This window comes from Heterocephalus glaber, unplaced genomic scaffold (assembly GCF_053883595.1).
Source record: "Heterocephalus glaber isolate CG9 unplaced genomic scaffold, H.glaber_assembly_v1.0 deba00001547, whole genome shotgun sequence".
In the NCBI taxonomy this organism is placed as follows: domain Eukaryota; kingdom Metazoa; phylum Chordata; class Mammalia; order Rodentia; family Bathyergidae; genus Heterocephalus; species Heterocephalus glaber.
In genome coordinates, this window is record NW_028258340.1 from 14,765,250 (window position 1) to 14,782,628 (window position 17,379).

Here is a 17,379-nt window from a genome sequence, read left to right on the forward strand (position 1 = left end):
TGGTTTTTTGAAACAGGTTCTTGCTGTATAGTTCAGAATGGCCTTAAACTCAGTAGAACATTTTGGCCTCAAACTTGAGACAATCCTCCTGCCTCAGCCTGCCAAGTACTGGGATTAGAAAGTGAGCACCACCATGCCTGACTAGGGACAAGTATTTTGGATAAAGGATACTCTACTTGTACTAAAACTCAGGATTTTTTAGTAATAATCAATCTTGAAAATAACTAATTTGAGTAAAAATAAAACAAATACTACCATAGTAATGCTATTGTTATCCTATAAAAAGGTAAGTATTAAAATGATATATTTCAAAAATTTACTGTAAATGGTTTAGTCATGTCTCATTTACAAGTACTTTTGAAGGAAATGTAATCTTTAAAACACACACACACAAAAGAAATAATAAAAAATACAGGCTAGTAAATAATATGGACAGATAATTCAAAGGAAAGACAAATAGTAATGTACAATATATGGAACTGAGTTGAGTTGCACAATGAATATGGGTAATAGACATTAAGACATTAACATTTTATGTTTCATTTTCCATCACCTTGATGAAAATTAAAAAGAATGATGACATTTAGTCTTGCCAAAGACATGGAGAAATATACATTCTCATATATGTTTTTTAGGGCATGTGAATAGGCTTAGCATCTTGCAAGGTGAATATAGAATCATTTTTGTCATTATGTCAATTTTTAAATGTTATATGTTTGTAATACATAATAATTACATTCATCTTGGGGAATTGGTACATATACACATCATATCTTAAATTTTGCCTCTCTGATCTTTCTTCTACCCCCCTTCCCACATCCCATTTTCCTATATCCACAAAGTCTATCTCTCTTTTTCCTATTGCCTCTCTTTTGTTTTGCTCTCTTTATTTATATTTTAAGTTTCTCATATAAAAGAAGCAATGTAGTATTTGACCTTCTGTGTCTGATTTATTTCACTTAGTATAATGGTCTTAAGAGACATGCATAGAAACGAATGCCTCAAATTTAACCTTCCTTATGGCTGAGTATTACTCCACTGTATATGTATACAAAGTTTTCTTTGTCCATTCACCTGTTGATAGGAACATAGACTGCTTTGATAATTTGGTTATTATGAATTGTGCTTACAGAAACTTTTCTTATCTTTAATTCAGAAATTCTATTTCTAGGAATGCTTCAATTATGTTCTCTGTGGTATATTTTTTATAAGAAAGTGTAATAATATAGCATAAATATTCATTCTTACAGGAAGAATTAATTAAATTTATGGTATATCAATACTATAGAATACTAAACAATTATTTAAAAGAAAAATTGGGTTTTATATACCAAAGAGAGCTTTAAGACTCATATTAAAAGTAAAGTCCCGTAAGACCTTGGATTGTGAATAACTTGTTTTATAACTGTTCCATAAGATGTGCAAACATTTCTAATAAATTTTAACTTGATAACAAGTGTCATCTTGCAATACAACATGATGCCAAACATCACATTATCACAACTGAAGCAATCACTCTTCTCTCCCTCTCCTTACCCCCCTCCCTTGATGTGGGATTATTGGTCATCATCTCCCAACAGCAAGAAGTTATGGAGGAGATCTCATCTGCAGAGGAGAAAGAGAAAAAGGTGGAAGAATCTTTCCCTTCAAATGAGATTAGAGAGATGTGTAAAATGTGAGAAACATTGCAAAATTTTGTAGAAAAGCACTGCCAGAATAAGGCTGTAGCAACGAGAGTGATGAAGCTGTTTAGCGAGGAATCAATGTCACATTTCTGTGAGATCCTCAAAAGGAGGCAAAAGCAAGTGTCTTTGGATAAGTTCCATGTTAAATTTGCACAAAAAGAAAAAATATTCCATTGAGCCAAAAGACTATAGTGATTCTGTTATTGATGGTGAAAGTCATACTACACAATAGGCCCCTTCTCTGGTCTCGCTCACACCAGCCATGAAGGGTTTCAAAGGTAAATGCAAATGCAGGTTAATTTGTTTACTTTTCTTTTCTTTCTTTTTTTTTTTTTTTTTTGGTACCGGGGATCGAACTCGGGTCCTTGTGCTTGCGCAGCAGGCGGCGAAACCACTGAGCTAAATCTCGGCCTCTTGTTTACTTTTCTTTATTATTTTGTATTATATTACAGTATTATAATCATTTTATATGAATATTTTGGAATTGTGAAAGGAATCATCTGAGTTTCTGTTATTTCTTATGAGTAAGTTCACTATGATATACATGCTTTGGGTTAAAAGTATGTTTCTCAGACAAATTATGGTAAACATGAGGCTCAAGAGGTTTCAGTTAGGAACAAGGACTACATTGGGTGTTGGACCCCAAACCATGTGTGTTATTCTTTTGCAGAAAATTTGTCTGCAGTTTGCTCATGTCCAGAGACTTTGCCTACAACTTCGATTAAGGGCACTGAACTAATTAATTTGGTGGAAGAAATTTTAAGACAGTCTAATGTTGAGGCAGTGGCATGGTTACTGTTGGGGGCTATTAGTCAGATCTATGTTAAGAATCAAGAGCAAAGAGCCCAGGAGAATGATTTAAAATGCTTTGAGTTTGGCCAAAGAGGAAGCCCCAATTATGTTGCAGACTGCAAAAATAGAGCAGAGGAGAAATTGGTTGCTGAAAAGGAACGGGACAATAGAAAAGACACCCTGAGGGCATCATAAGAAGCAGCAGGACTCCACCCTTTGTGGCTTTAAAATTGCAAAGGTGAAAGAATACTTTGAGAAGAGATCCCCAGAGGACAATGTTCCAGCGTCACAGCAGCCTAGAGCATTTGTTCCTCTGGATTTGGTTTATGGTTCTCAGCAATCCAGATACTTGACTTCCATAGCCAAGAGAGAAGGAAGCCTGCCCACTTCAGCTGGTGGCAGACCTTGGTGTCATACATGTGACTCTGGTTTTAGATGCATGAAGAATGCAAGAGTTGTGGGATCAGGAAGACTTCCACCCAGATTTCAGAAGAAATCCTGGGAGGCCAGGCAGTGCGCCTCTGAGACAAACATGGACTGTCTGAGTTATGTTGCAAGGAATGAGTAGATCCAGAGCAAGAGAGAAGCCATGAGAGCTACAACCACTGGAAGGGCCATGGGGTGGAACCACCCAAGCCTTTTGGAGTTTGCATCTTGCCACAGATTGCTAGGGTGCTGGACATGGAGCTATGGAATTTAATATTTGCCCTGCTGGATTGTGGACTTGCTTTGTTCTCATTCCTTTCAATCCCCCATTTGTACCTTTTGGAATGGAAATGTCTATCTTTTGCCACTGTATTCTGAAAGTGTTTAGCTTTCTTTTCATTTGTACAGGGTCTTGCAGCTAAGAATTTGCCTTAAATCTCAGAAAAGACTTTGCACTTGGACTTTTCAGTAATTTTGAAACTGTTAGGACTTTGGAAACTGAGAGTTGGACTAAATATCTTTTTCATAAAGGGATGCTTGTGAGTCTTTTGGGGACCAGGGGCATAATGTGATGTTTTATATCTAGATGTTTCCTCAAAGCCTCATGTGCTCATAGGTGGGGAATTTCAAAAGAGTCTGGATTAAAATATGTGAGTGTGGATTAAAGCTGTGATACTGGGATTAAGGGTGTGGAAAATGGAAGCCCTACCCGGGATATGGGTGCCACCAATCAATAGCTTTTAAGCCTGAATAGAATATAAAGGGACAGAAAGAAGGCAGGCTTGCTGCTGCTGCTTTGATGCTTTCTTCCTTCTACCTGCCATGCCATGGCTTTCTCCTCTACAATGTCCCTCTTCTATGCTGCCTTGCCTCAGAGCCAATCAACTATGGACTGAAACCTCTAAAAAGTGTGAACTGAAATAAACCTTTCCTTCCTTTTTGTGTGGGTGTCATGTGTTTTGTCCCACCAAACTAGAAAAGTAACTAAGACAACCCACATCTGTGAAAGGACCACTGAACTTGGATGTGCCAAGTAGAGTTACCACAGATTTGTTGCTTGATGAAGTCAGTTGCCCCATTGAAAAAAATATTTAATGAATTTCAAGGCTTTCATTTTATTAAAACATCCTTAATTTATCTCTATTGTTCCTAGTAGTTCCATTTTATATACATCCCAATGATCATCGGAATCCATACCACTGATTAATAGAGTCATTTCCCAAGCACTTACTCAGTCCCTACTATATATATATATATATATATATATATATATATATATACTAGGCAGATAATGTTCTAAGCATGTGAAGCACAATCTGAAACAAAATAGAAAATGTTCCCTTTATATCCTGTAGCTTATATTCTGGTAATGGGTTAAAGCCTATTAACTTTCTACTTACTGCTTTACTTACTAAAAAAGTGAATATATATAGTTAGATATATTCCAGGGTATAAAAGAATCCCAAATTTTATATGTGTGTGTGTGTGTGTACATGTATACATTTATACACCAACCATATGTGTAAGAAGAAGATGATATGGTTTTCTAATATAACCAGACAAAAATTTTAACTTTTTTAACAATGAAGATTTTAAAGCCGGGTGTGGTGGTGAACACCTGTAGTCCCAGCACTCCAGAGGCTGAGGCAAGGGGATCACTGCAAGTTCAAGGCCAGCCTGGGCTACATAGTGAGTTCAGGGCCAGCCTGAACTACAAAGGGAGATCCTGCCTCAAAAAACCAAAAACAACAAAGATTTTATTTTTCACTTTGTCTTCTCAAATATAGCTGGCTCCTGTGGCAGCAGGGAGGAAAAGAGGTAAATTAAGTGTCGACTCCTAAAAACTTCCAGCCAGAATTGTTACATGTCATTTATGTTCATGTCTTATTAGCAAATTAAATAAGATGAGCAACCTGAATTTAACAGTGTGGTATAACACAGTCCTAAAATGGTCTTAAATAGAGGAGGATTAGAATTTTTGTTACTGGTTCTAATGATATTTTGTGAGTGTAAAGAATGAGGATATATGATGAGGACAGATTGGAATTTAAAATATAGTAGTAAGGATAGATCTCTTGGAGAAAATATTATTTGATCAAAGACTTATGGGAAATAAGGGTGTTGGTCATTTGATATAACTGGGAGAGGACATCCCTCAGTTGTCTTTTTTAAAAATCATTTTATAGATATGAGAAATAGTAAATACAAAATTATCAGGCAGATGCATGCTGAGTGTGTGTGTGTGGAGCAGCAAAACCAGTGTTGTTGAAAGGGCATAAGCAAGGTGGAGGGCACTAAGAGTTCAGATGAGAGAGGAAACAAATAAGCAATATCTAGGGCCCAGTAGATCATAATAAGGTCTTGGGGATGTAATTGGAGTGAAATAGGAAGTAGTTGTGTGATTTTAATATCCATGAGTCTGGGTGCTGTCATTTTTGGATTTTATTGCTCCTATTATGAAAGTATTTCCTCTTCCCTTTCCAAAGCTTTTGGTTCAGTGACGATGCTGCCCCAAAATATCAGTTATAAATGTGCAGACCCTAGGGTATTTTGATATGTGTTTCTGTGAAATTTTCTTATGTTGTCTGTAGTGGGACACTGTTCTCTTACTGAGAGATATAGAATAGTTATTACACTGCAAGGGTTCTACAGTCTTTCATTGGTGTGGGGTGCAATGTAATGGATGCCTGTTCAGAGTAAAAAATGTTTTTCTCAACATAGTAATGTTCCTTCTCTGAGGCAAGAGATCCTAGATAATGTTCACAGAGTGTCTTATGATTGCCATTCCTGAAGCACCAAATAAAAACAGGAAGTCTTCTCAAATATTCTCAGGCAATAATGTCAAGTAATATGGAAGCATAGTTTCAGGAAGGTTAAAATATCTAGGTTCAAATCCTGGCTCCAATACTTGCTAGATTTGTGATCTTGGATTCTTTCCTTAGTGTTTTCACCTCCTAAAAAGTAAACATGATCCAATTCATTTAGATATTCATATATATATATGTGTGTGTATACATATATATTTATATATCTGCCTGGCACATAATAAGTGTGCCATAAAGTTAAGTTGCTTTTATTATTCATCCTCCAAGGAAGTCAGTCCTTAGTCCTTATGCTAAAGCTCTAGGCTACCTCTGATTTAATGGAATGATCTGAAATCTTCTAGGCTCCCTTTGGTAATAAACTATCTTTTACTTTTCCCAGATTTATCTTATTCTGCCATTCCCCAGAAAGCAACTCAGTAATAAATAGAGGGACAGCTGTAGATTTCTTGGCAAAATCACTTTTCCTCATTGGTTTGGTGACCAAATTCTGAATTAAAGGGTTGCCTCTATCTTGTTCCCAAGACGTTAGTGAGCAGGATTCCTCATGGGTAGCAAAGAAGGCTTGAGCTACAGCATGTCAACTGTAAAAGTCAAAGCTGTTCACTTATCATTTATAATATCAGTGAGCAGTCGTCCTTTATACAATGTCAACTATCAATAAAAGGACACAGAGCTGCAAGAGCATAGCTGTTTTGTTTTGTTTTATTTTGTTATGTTTTTCACCAGTCTTGTGGCTGCTTATGTTGGCTTCATTTTGGAAATTCTCCTTGGCATCTCAGAAGTCATTTGCAAATTTGAGAAGTGACAATTTCCTAATGATTGAAACAAAAGAGAAATGTTTTTGAAGCTAGGGCATTCCTTGGTTGTGTAATTAACTCAGTGGTAATGTCTCCTTTTTTGTATAATATAAATATAGTATGAATTAATATTTCTTTCTTAAATGTGAAACACATATGTTTAATTTTGTTAAGAATTCTCCAATATTTCGTGAAATAGAAATTGCCTTTAGATTGTGAATTAGAGATGGGAATTATAATGCCACTTTGGTGCTGCAAGATACAAGAATACAATACTCATAGTGCCTCTCCAAAATGTAAAGGATTGTTGAGCTGAATACAATTAAGAAACAGACACAGAGGAGCTCTCTATCATCTAATTTGTTTTCATAAAAACAGGGGAAAAGATTTAAAAAGACAAAAGGTATCCTGTGAGTCTCTTTGCCAGGAGAATAAGGGTTTACCATTGAAAGCAGATTTAAACCCTCATCAGCCTTGAGATAATGGAACAGTTAATTCTTTACAAACTGCATAAACCTGATCTCATTGCGGCAAGAAGTCAAATAATGAAACTGTGGACAAAAAGGAGGAAGTTAGAAGAGTGTTCATTAGAAATATAAGAAGAAAAATAGCTCGCAATTTGAGAGGGGTCCTGAGTGGATTGATCAAGAATGTTTTATGGATTAGCAGAACACACAAATTACTCAATTGTTTAGTGGCCACATATCACACGTGGCTCTGTGGGTTTAAAATAACCAATTTGAACTCAGGCTCTCTAACTCAGTCACTGAGCATGTAGAGTTTAAAGGAAACTGGGATTTTAAAGGAAAGCTGGTTATTCTGCATTTTAATTTTCTCAAAACTCAGAAACGTAGTAGAGAGAGGCTGCAATTCCTTTATTAGTGACAAGCTGCACTCCCTGTTGCCTGAAGTCCATTCTTGTTCTCATGTCCTACTCCAATGGCTATTCTTATTTTAGTTCTTATAAAGATGGCTGATCACCTAACTCTATCTCAGGCCCGTTCCCTAGCTAACTAAACTATCTTTTACAATAATATCTGAGGATTTTATATTAACAAGCTTTAGTAACTAACATTTGTGCAATTGTTTGTTTTCCTTTCCCCCAGATTGCTGTGCATAGATACTCAAAGTCCTTTTCTTTTCTCTTGCCACTCCTCTAAATTTTTACTTTTCTCTACTGAAGATGCTTTATAAGTTGGAATTCATTCTCTGGGTGTCTCCCATATAAATATGAAATACAAAATTTTTTTGTATATCCATTTATTGGTACATTTTAGGTGTACAATATAATGACATTCATCATTGGAGATATGCACCTTTACATACTCTCTTGGTTCTTATTTTTCCCCCTTCCCCTGCCCTCCCTTCAACCCCTCCATCCCTCCCTATTTACAAAGATTTTGTTTCCATTTTTTCATTTTCTCATATTACTTCCATTCCCTTCTTTCCTTTCCCCTACCCCTCCCACTTCCCCCTTCCCTTTGCCTCTTTTCTTCCTAGTTCACATTATCTATTATACCTGTTAGTCCTTATTTACACTTTCCGTTTCTCACACTAGAGAAACTATTCAGTATTTACACATGTGTCCTATTTATTTCACTTAAGAGTATTGCCTCAATGTGCATCCGTTTAGCAATAAATGTCTCTAATGTCTAGTTTTTGATGGCTGAGTAGTATTCCGATTTAGAAAAAAAACACATTTTCTTGATCCAGTCTCCAGTTGATGGGCATATGGACTGTTTCCAAGTTTTAGCTATTACAAACTGCGCTGCTATGAACATGGGCACACATACATCACTGTGGTATGATTCTTTTAATTCTTTGGGGAAGATACCCAGCAGGGGAATAGCTGGGTCAAATGGGACTTCCAGTCCTAGTTCTTTGAGGTGTCTCCATACTGATTTCCACAGTGGTTTCACCAGTCTACACTCCCACCAGCAGTGGACCTGCGTTTCTCTTTCCCCACAACCCCATCAGCATTTGTTATTGGGTGATTTCATGATAGCAGCCATTCTTTCTGGAGTGAAGTGGAATCTCAGTGTTGTTTTCATTTGCATCTCTCGAATGACCAGTGATGTTGAACATTTTTTCGTATGTTTATTTGCCATGTCTACTTCTTTATGTGAGAAATGTCTGTTCATTTCAGATGCCCATTTTTGGATTGGATCTTTACATTTGGGAAGTCCGATTTTTTAAAGTTCTTTATAGATTCGAGATAGAAGACCTTTGAGGGACCGCTAGTGAAAATTTTTTCCCACCTTGTGGGCTGTCTCTTCACAGTGCTGGTGGTTTCTCTTGCTGTGCAGAAACTTTTTAGTAAAAAGAGATCCCACTTGTTGATTGTTTGTGCTAGTTCATGGACAACTGAGGTTTTGTTCATAAAGTCTTTTCCTACCCCAATGTCTTCAAGAGTTCTACCCAACCTCTGTTCCAGCCGGTTCAGTGTTTCTGTTTTTATATTTAGATCTTTAATCCATGAAATACACCTATCAAGAAACTTTTCTTTGATTTGCTATATTTGTCTTTTGTACAGAAGTTCACTCCAAACACAAAACTGTACAGGTAATTATTTTTCCTCTATGGTGCCCAAATCCAGGGCTCACATCTTTAATGTTTCTTCCTGATGCCTTCTGTGTATAGTTTGAATTTTTGATCTAAGTTTCAAGTATCTTCTTGGTATTTCCCATACTATTGTTATAACTCAGCCTCCCATTTGTTCTCTACACATTTTTTTGCACTCTAATAAAATTGGACAAGAGTAATTTTAGCCAAACATGCTCTCTAATGTTTTTCTTCTATGTGTCCACTGATTCTTGTCTCAATGTATAGAATTCTTCCTATCCACATCAATGTTTGCACAATTTTTGAAGTTTACCTCAAAATGTTATTTTGTTCATATCTTTCCAGAATAACCCTTGAATTTTATCTTTGTCTCCATTGAAGTCCTATAGGCTGCTTTCTGTAACTTATGTATGGTATGTATAGCACTTTTCTTGAGCAGCTTACCTCTGCCATGCCCTTCCAAGTTTATGCTCTGCCTCACCACAGGCCCAGAACACAGTGGATCTGGCTAACCATGGACTAAACCTTTAAAACTGTGAACTAAAAAAAAAGGCTTTCCTCCTTGAAGTTGATTTTATACATTATTTTGTCATAGGAATGGAAAACTGACTACCACAGAATCTTAAGTTAAAAGCTGTATCCAATTCATCCTTTTTACACCCCAGAGTTCTCAACAGTGTGTTCAGTATGTAAAGATCTTCAAATGTCACCACAATAAATGAATATGTTAATATCAAACTGTTTATTGGTATTTCAAAGAGAAGTCCAAATTGCTATGTCAAAGAAAAGGAAGTGCTTTGTTGCTATTGGTTTCTGCCCTTCCAACCTCCCCACCAAAATCATCAGCATTCTGAGAATATTGAAAATTACCATAGAATAATTATTTTGAGAATTAAGTATAGCATCAGGAACATAGTGTTCACTCACGTAATACATTTTTATTTCAAATTCATTAAAAGATTGAGTTAAATATTCTGATGAACAAAGTTCATCTAAATCCTGAAAGTGTATTGTAATACTATTAGTCTTCAGACTTCCACATTATTCATTTTTTTCCTTTGTGTTGTATGGAGTTAGAAAAAGGGACATTTTCTATCATTACTGTATTCAATAAACCATAGTAAGGTTTATTCTTGACTATTGATGCATTTTAGCTAACAGTCAAATGAATCTATTTTAAAAACAGCAAAAATAGGAAATTCAAGCAAAATGCAAGTGCAAAAAATAGAGAATCTTGAAAATGACCTCTTTCAAAATAATAATGATACATTAGAAAGGATTGATAACAAAGTGCCACAATTTTTATTTCATTAAATATCAATTTGAATATATAAAAAGTTCTTAATACTTCAAAGAACATATGTTAGACTACATATATTCAGTATTTAAATGTAAATATGATTCTGAATTAACCATTACATTTAATGTTTCACATTAAGCATTGTAGAATAAGAACCAAGTAAAAAATAAAATAAAATATAGTTTAATAATCCTACTCTTGTGTAGTTTGCAAAGGCATCTTCACTTTTTTATTTATTGGCAATATCAAGCTTAAATACAAAATGGTTCAGATTCCTAAAACATTGCTTCCTACTTAGGTTTTCAAAGCACAATAACTTTCTCAAATCCCGTACTTTCCAACATATGTGCCTCATTTTGTTATTTCAGTGTGCTTACCTTTAAAATGGGACTGTTCCAAGAAATTTAAAAGTCATAGAAACAGAGTACAACTGATGATATGATAGATTTATTCACATACACACACACACACACACACACACACATTTAAGTTGGAAGAATGGGAAGTCTAGGACTTTAACAAAGTTTAGTAACTAGCCCTTTCTAACTAGCTCAGTATAAAAACGACTCTTAGAGAATGTTCAAGTCTATATTATTCTTATGCAAAAAACTATGAGCATATCTAACAATTTCATTAAAAGGCTAATTCAAAGAGTTGCTTGACATCATTTCAAAATAACAATTCTATTTCTTATTTTTCACTTTTCAACTCGCGATTTTTAAAACTTTTTTAGGCTGTAAACTAGATAAAGACATTAAAGACTCTAGAAAAGAAAGAAAGTTACTAGAAAGTTAATTTTCGTATTTTGTGGATGTGCACAGAAATAAAAATTACTGCTTCCCTACCATATGTAAGTATTTCTTTTCAGAAACTCAATTCATATATATATATTTTTTTATCGGGAATCAAACTCAGGTCTTGCACTTGCGGGGACAGTCTATGGAACCACTGAGCTAAATCCCTGGCCCAGTTCACATTTATATTTAATATTATCTTTGATAATTATTCTGGGTGCATTACATTTCATCCATTCTTCTTGCTGGACTCTGCTGTGGAAAAAGGAACTCATTTTTTGTTTATTTTACACATGCATTTTTGATTGGCACTAAATTAGGTTCCTAGCCTCTTTGTTTTATCTCTTCAATATCTCACTTGTAAAGGAAAAATATAAGTATAAAGAGATTTCAAACTCAAATAAATAACACCTCTCACTATGTGCAATTATTTCAGGAACACATATCAGAAGTGATACTTCTTTAAGTTAGACTGCCTACATCATTTTGTTTTCATATTTCCATTTGAAAATTTTAAACAAGTGTTAGAATTGGTGATGTTATGCTAAGAAAACTGAGTTTTAATATTTTTGGGCTACTCAAAGGAGTTAGGAATAAGCATCTACGTACACCACTTTGGCAAAGAAATAAGGCTTAAAAATCTGGAATTGGCTGTACTTTCCTGGTATCAACCAAACATATAATCAATTAAATGGCAGAAAGATAAAAGGATAATTGGAAAAGGTTTTATGTATATACTAGCTAACTATAAATGGTCATGATGCCTGGTTTTTCAATGACTGCTATAAGTGAAAAATGATTATGATAAGCATATTTTGCTTGTTCATTTTTGATGTACATCCAACTCTGGTGAATAATGCAAGAAAAAACTTTGGTAACTTTAAGAAGTGTATTTATTCATTCTAAGATGGTTGTAGGAAGAGAGAGATTGTTTTCTAGAGGTTGTTATGTCTGGATGTGATGTTGAGAAATGCTGAGTCCATGATATCAACAGTGTAAAGATTAATTGTGAAGATGAAAGTAAGAATCTGCTTGACAGCAATATCTCATCCATTGAATTTAAGTCTGTGGGGCAATTTTCAGAAATGAAAATCATCTAACTCAATAGAAATGCATTGTTTAAAGAATTCTGTTTATGTAACTGTGACATACAGAGAAAGTCCACATAAAGAAATACATTTGAAGTGTGAATCTGTGATGCAACTAAGGCAACTCAAAATTGTTACAATTTTATTTTTGATGACTTGGTAATAACAAAATATTTTTAGTTTCTTTTTCTTGTGAATAGTCAAATCATTATGGGCAGAATTCATTAATAAATTCACTTATATTTGTAAGTATATTTGGCTTCCTTTGAAAAAGAAGCCTTTGGACGATCAATTCCTTCACTACTTTATTCGAGGCTTACTCAGCTTTTCTGGAAAACAAATGGAAATGAAATTGGGGGAGCCATCCAATTTTACAGCTCATATGTTCCAAAATGGTGAAAACTGGGTGGGAATGTATGACACAGGTGCCAAGAAGAGCTGCTTTATAAGAATAACTGGTTTAACATCTGATATAGATAAGGAGAAAAACAGTTAATTTAGTCCTTCCCTAACTCACGGCTATGATTACTTCAGCTACTTCTTCACTCTATTTATGGGGGTGGCAGGAGTCAGGTTGGGTCTCTTTACTTCATTTGCTAAAGAAAAAGCCCACAGTATCTTCTCCCTATGATCACTACAGATGGATTTAGACAGATGATTCCATAGCACATGCTGCAGGAGCAGTCAATGTCTTTGCCTTTTCTTTGAGTAGAGTGCAGAGGCAAAATCTGTAGTCATTCCAGCTCTGCTCAAAGTAAAGACTCAGAGGAACAAGGAAAGGATGTTGCCAGAACAGTGGGAAGGGACACAGAGAGCATGAATTTCAAGGTTTGATTTTCCACCACTGAGGCTACAGTAGGAAAAAGCTATTATCTTCTGTTCTGGGCTTTAACTTAGCCAAGAAACAACATGTTATAAAGCTTAACAGGCTTACAGAGCATCCCACTCACTGCTAAGTTACAGGAAAAGAATGAAAATAAAGGATTCCCATGGACCAGGGACATGGTTTTCCTCAGAAAATCTAGATAGATGAGTGGATTCCTTAAATAGTTTATAAATATTCAAAATGCTTCAATTAATTCTAGAAGCATTTTAGAATTAGAAGAGGCAGGGGCGCCAAGAAAGATTATTTTAAAAGCCTGCAATTTTCTTTACAGAACCACGTCTCACTCCATGACAAATTCTTTAGTTTTGAAACAAAATTTTCAGAGTGACAGGCAAAACAGGGGCAAGCAAATTCTAGTAATGATTGCCCTCAAGACAAAATAAAGCCCAAACATTTGTTCAGTTCCCCATTACGAAGTCATTTTTCTCACCCCAGTAGATGTCAAATTCCTGGCCTATTGGAGGTAGAAAATTATGCCTCTGGTAACTAGAAATTATCTGACTTTCAAAAATGAGATTTTTAGCCTTCCCATTAGGGCTTTCAGGTTGGCTTATTAAGACTAAATGGGCAGCTGAACAAGATTACCTGTTCTTGATTGGAAGGGAAATAAAGTTAATAGTTAGACAAGCTGGCTGGCTATGTTCTTTAGCCTGCCTCCTAACCTACATTCTAAAATCTCTACCTGAGGATTAACTCCCTGGGGAGCTCAATCAGTTCATTTCGTTTTTTAATACTCTTGGGTGATTTATGGTTTGATTTGAAAATTTGGAGCAGGATAAGGAAGTTGGTATAGGGAAAGATGCTGTAAAATATTGCCCTGCTTTATCCTCCTTCCAAGTTACCAACACTTCAAGTGAGCATTTAAAAAAAATTCAGCCTGCAGAGAGTAGTTATATGTATGTATAAAGGATATAGAGGGTGGATTTGATGGTAAAGACCTCACAGGTTATCAAACAAATTTCTATATTTGACTCCTGGAGAATTTATGCCCTAAGTTTGTCCTCCTTTCTCTTTTGCAAAGTTAGAAACATTAGCAGATGTGACCTGAGGCAAACTATTAGCAGGTTTCTTGGCCTCTTCATTTTATAGTTTTCCTTTCTTAAAAATCCTGCTCCTGTACACTACACTCAGGCACTTCTTAACCATCTACTCTTCTTCATAAAACCAATGAAAACCAGATATTGAGAATATTTTATAATTTCAGTGAACTTGTGCCTTAAGCTTCATTCTTAATTGTGGAATAAATTATCCTATCAAAGGCATTTCAATCTCCACCTAGTAGAAAGGAAAATGGTCTTTAATGGAAATTCAGAAATCACAGCATGTAGTCACTAACTATGCAGCTTTGGTGGAACATTTTGCTCTATGGGTTTTCCCTTAGATTTGCTAAGAAGGCTCAAGGGTGAATACCAACAAATTTGCAAGTGTATGGTATGAATACTGTGCTGGACTGTGGTCAAGCTAGTTACTTCCCACTAACATTTCCAATAATCATTTTTTGTACAGAGGGCTCCAATTAACTTTAGCATGACTGAATCACTGTGGAGGAATTTACTGTACTGGCAATAAATGGTGAACCAGTTTTAGAGGGTGGAGTTTCAAGGAATTCAGAAAGAATACTAGAGTTGGTGCTATAGCTCATAGTCAAAAAATGTTTACAATACAGTTAGAAAGATAAAACTGGCATCCATGAAATGAGCAATGATAAATCCACAAACCAATATATAATAAAGTATGCTTTAACTTTATAGGAGAAGTCACTATGGATTTCAGAGATATTCAGAGTAAAGACTTAGAAGATTAAGAAGTAGGTATACCTAAAATGTACCAATAAAAGAATTTAAGCAAACTTTAAAAAGTCGGGATGAATTGTTAGCAAGATTAGGATGGGGGAGATAGAATGGAGGCATTCTAGGTAAGAGGAGCAAGGGAAATTTGAAATAATGTATGGGTTAAGAGTTGGGCATTTTGGGAAGAAGGGTACATAGTGAGATGCAAGGGGATGTAAGATTGCATAGCAGAAATAAGAAAGATTACAAATGTGTTAGAACCTAAACACAAAAATTTAACTTTGACATGGGAGGACACAGAAGGTCATAGATTTTATGATACGATGAGGTGCTCCAATAAGTACATAAAATTGGAAAAGCAATCTATGTTTGGGCTCTTTGTGACCTTCATGGGATTACAAAACTTTTCATCTGCATTCCTCATGTACAAATAGACATAGGGTTCTGTGAAGATTTGAGGATTAATGAGAAATATACAACACCAGCACCTCCTCTTCTTTTTTCTCTTCCTCCTCATCATGAAAGATTTCTACTATTATATCATTATTGTTGGTTTAGGCAATTAAGGTGGCTGTGGTTTTTAATGCCTTTTCCATCTAAGAAGTGGAACTCATTTTATATCTGTTTGAATCTGGGTGGATTCTGGGACTACTTTGGGCAATAGACTATCACAAACTTTATACTGTGTCAATTTACAGACCTAGGTCTTCTCAGACTTGTCTCTTGGAATGCTTGCTCTTAGTATACTCTAAGAACCCAATCATCATGGTGTGAAAGACCTGAGCCTCATGGGGAGGCCACGTGATACTGTCATTAACAGTATCAGTGTACGTTCAGCTGACAGTTACCGATAACCACCAATCATGTTGAGTGAAATATTTGGCCACGAAGCCCTCTTAAGGCTTCAGATCGTTTCAGCCTTGGCATCTATTCAGCAAACACATGTGCGGTCTCAAGTGAAGACTACCTAGTTATACCAAATTATCTCACAGACCACTGATGAAAAATAATCCTTTATCTGTGATTTCAGTTACTCCCTATCAACAACTGTCTAAAAAAATACAATACAGTAGTACAATAAGATATTCTGAGAGAGACCAGATTCATACAACTTTTTATATCATATTGTTATAATTTTTTTATTTTATTATTAGTCATCATGACTTTCTTACTGAGCTTAATCTATAAATTAAATTTTATTATAGATATGTATGTATAAGAAACAACAGTATATAATATATAGAGCTCTGTATTATCTACAGTTTCAGGGATCTAGTGGGAGTCTTGGCTATACAGGGGGACTATAAATACAGGATCTTGGATATAGAGGAGGGACTATACATACAAAGGGGCTATTGTATAATCATTTTTAAGATCTTTGTTTCAGGATGTTTTGAGATGGTTTGTTGATAATATGAAGAGATATTTGTTTGTTATGAATGTTATGTAAAAAAGACTATTCCAGGTATGGAGAAGATAAAGGCCTTCATTAGAAATTAATATAAAAAATGAAGAGTATTTCTTTCATTAACAATTCATTCACTCTCTCAATAAGTATTTATTGAGCAGTAACATTCATAACACCAGGTTTGTGTGCTATGGGTGTTATGGCTATTATTTGGCTATGGAATTGCAAAATTTATTGCATGATAGATGTATGCAAAACATTTAAGTCCACTACAGGCCAGGACATGAATGACATAGACATATATGGAAGATTGGCAAATTCAACATGCATACTTCCTAGCAAAGAAAATAAAAGTCAGGAAGAAACAAAATAAACACCTTATCCAAACAAAACAAATAGTGGAGTTGCATAAGTGATCTAATAGTTTAAGTGCAGCTTAGGGTTAGAATGCCTAGCTTCAATGAAGGTCCAAGCAATATCCAAGTGCAATCTCCAGCAAGTCTCTCACCTATGAAATGAAGATAATAAAAACAAATTCCAACATGGTGTTACTAAGTATTAATAAAATAAATCTCCATAAAGGGCTGCCTCACCTCTTTCTTGCCTTGGTTGAGTGTTTCCCTATAGGTTTTAATTGCTATGTTTGAGTTCACAGATTCCCAAGTTGTATCTCATGTGTTCTGCATAATATATACCCCTTTAGTTACGATTTTTTGTTATTCTGTTCTCTGACTTTTCTGTTTTGGACATCGTGATGCATACTCTGCTATGTTTACTTTTGATAAAGGAAGTTCTTACCAGAGAACACATCTTTATGAGTAGAGTTGTTAATATAACTACTTTTGGGCCGGGGATTTAGCTCAGTGGTGCTGCTGCCTGCCTCGCAAGCTCAAGGACCTGAGTTTGATCCCTGGTATTAAATATATATATATATATATATATATATATATATACTTTTGCACTTGTCTTAGGTCTCATTTCTCTTGATCATGACGCTTTGACCTTTTACTACATACGTTGATTATC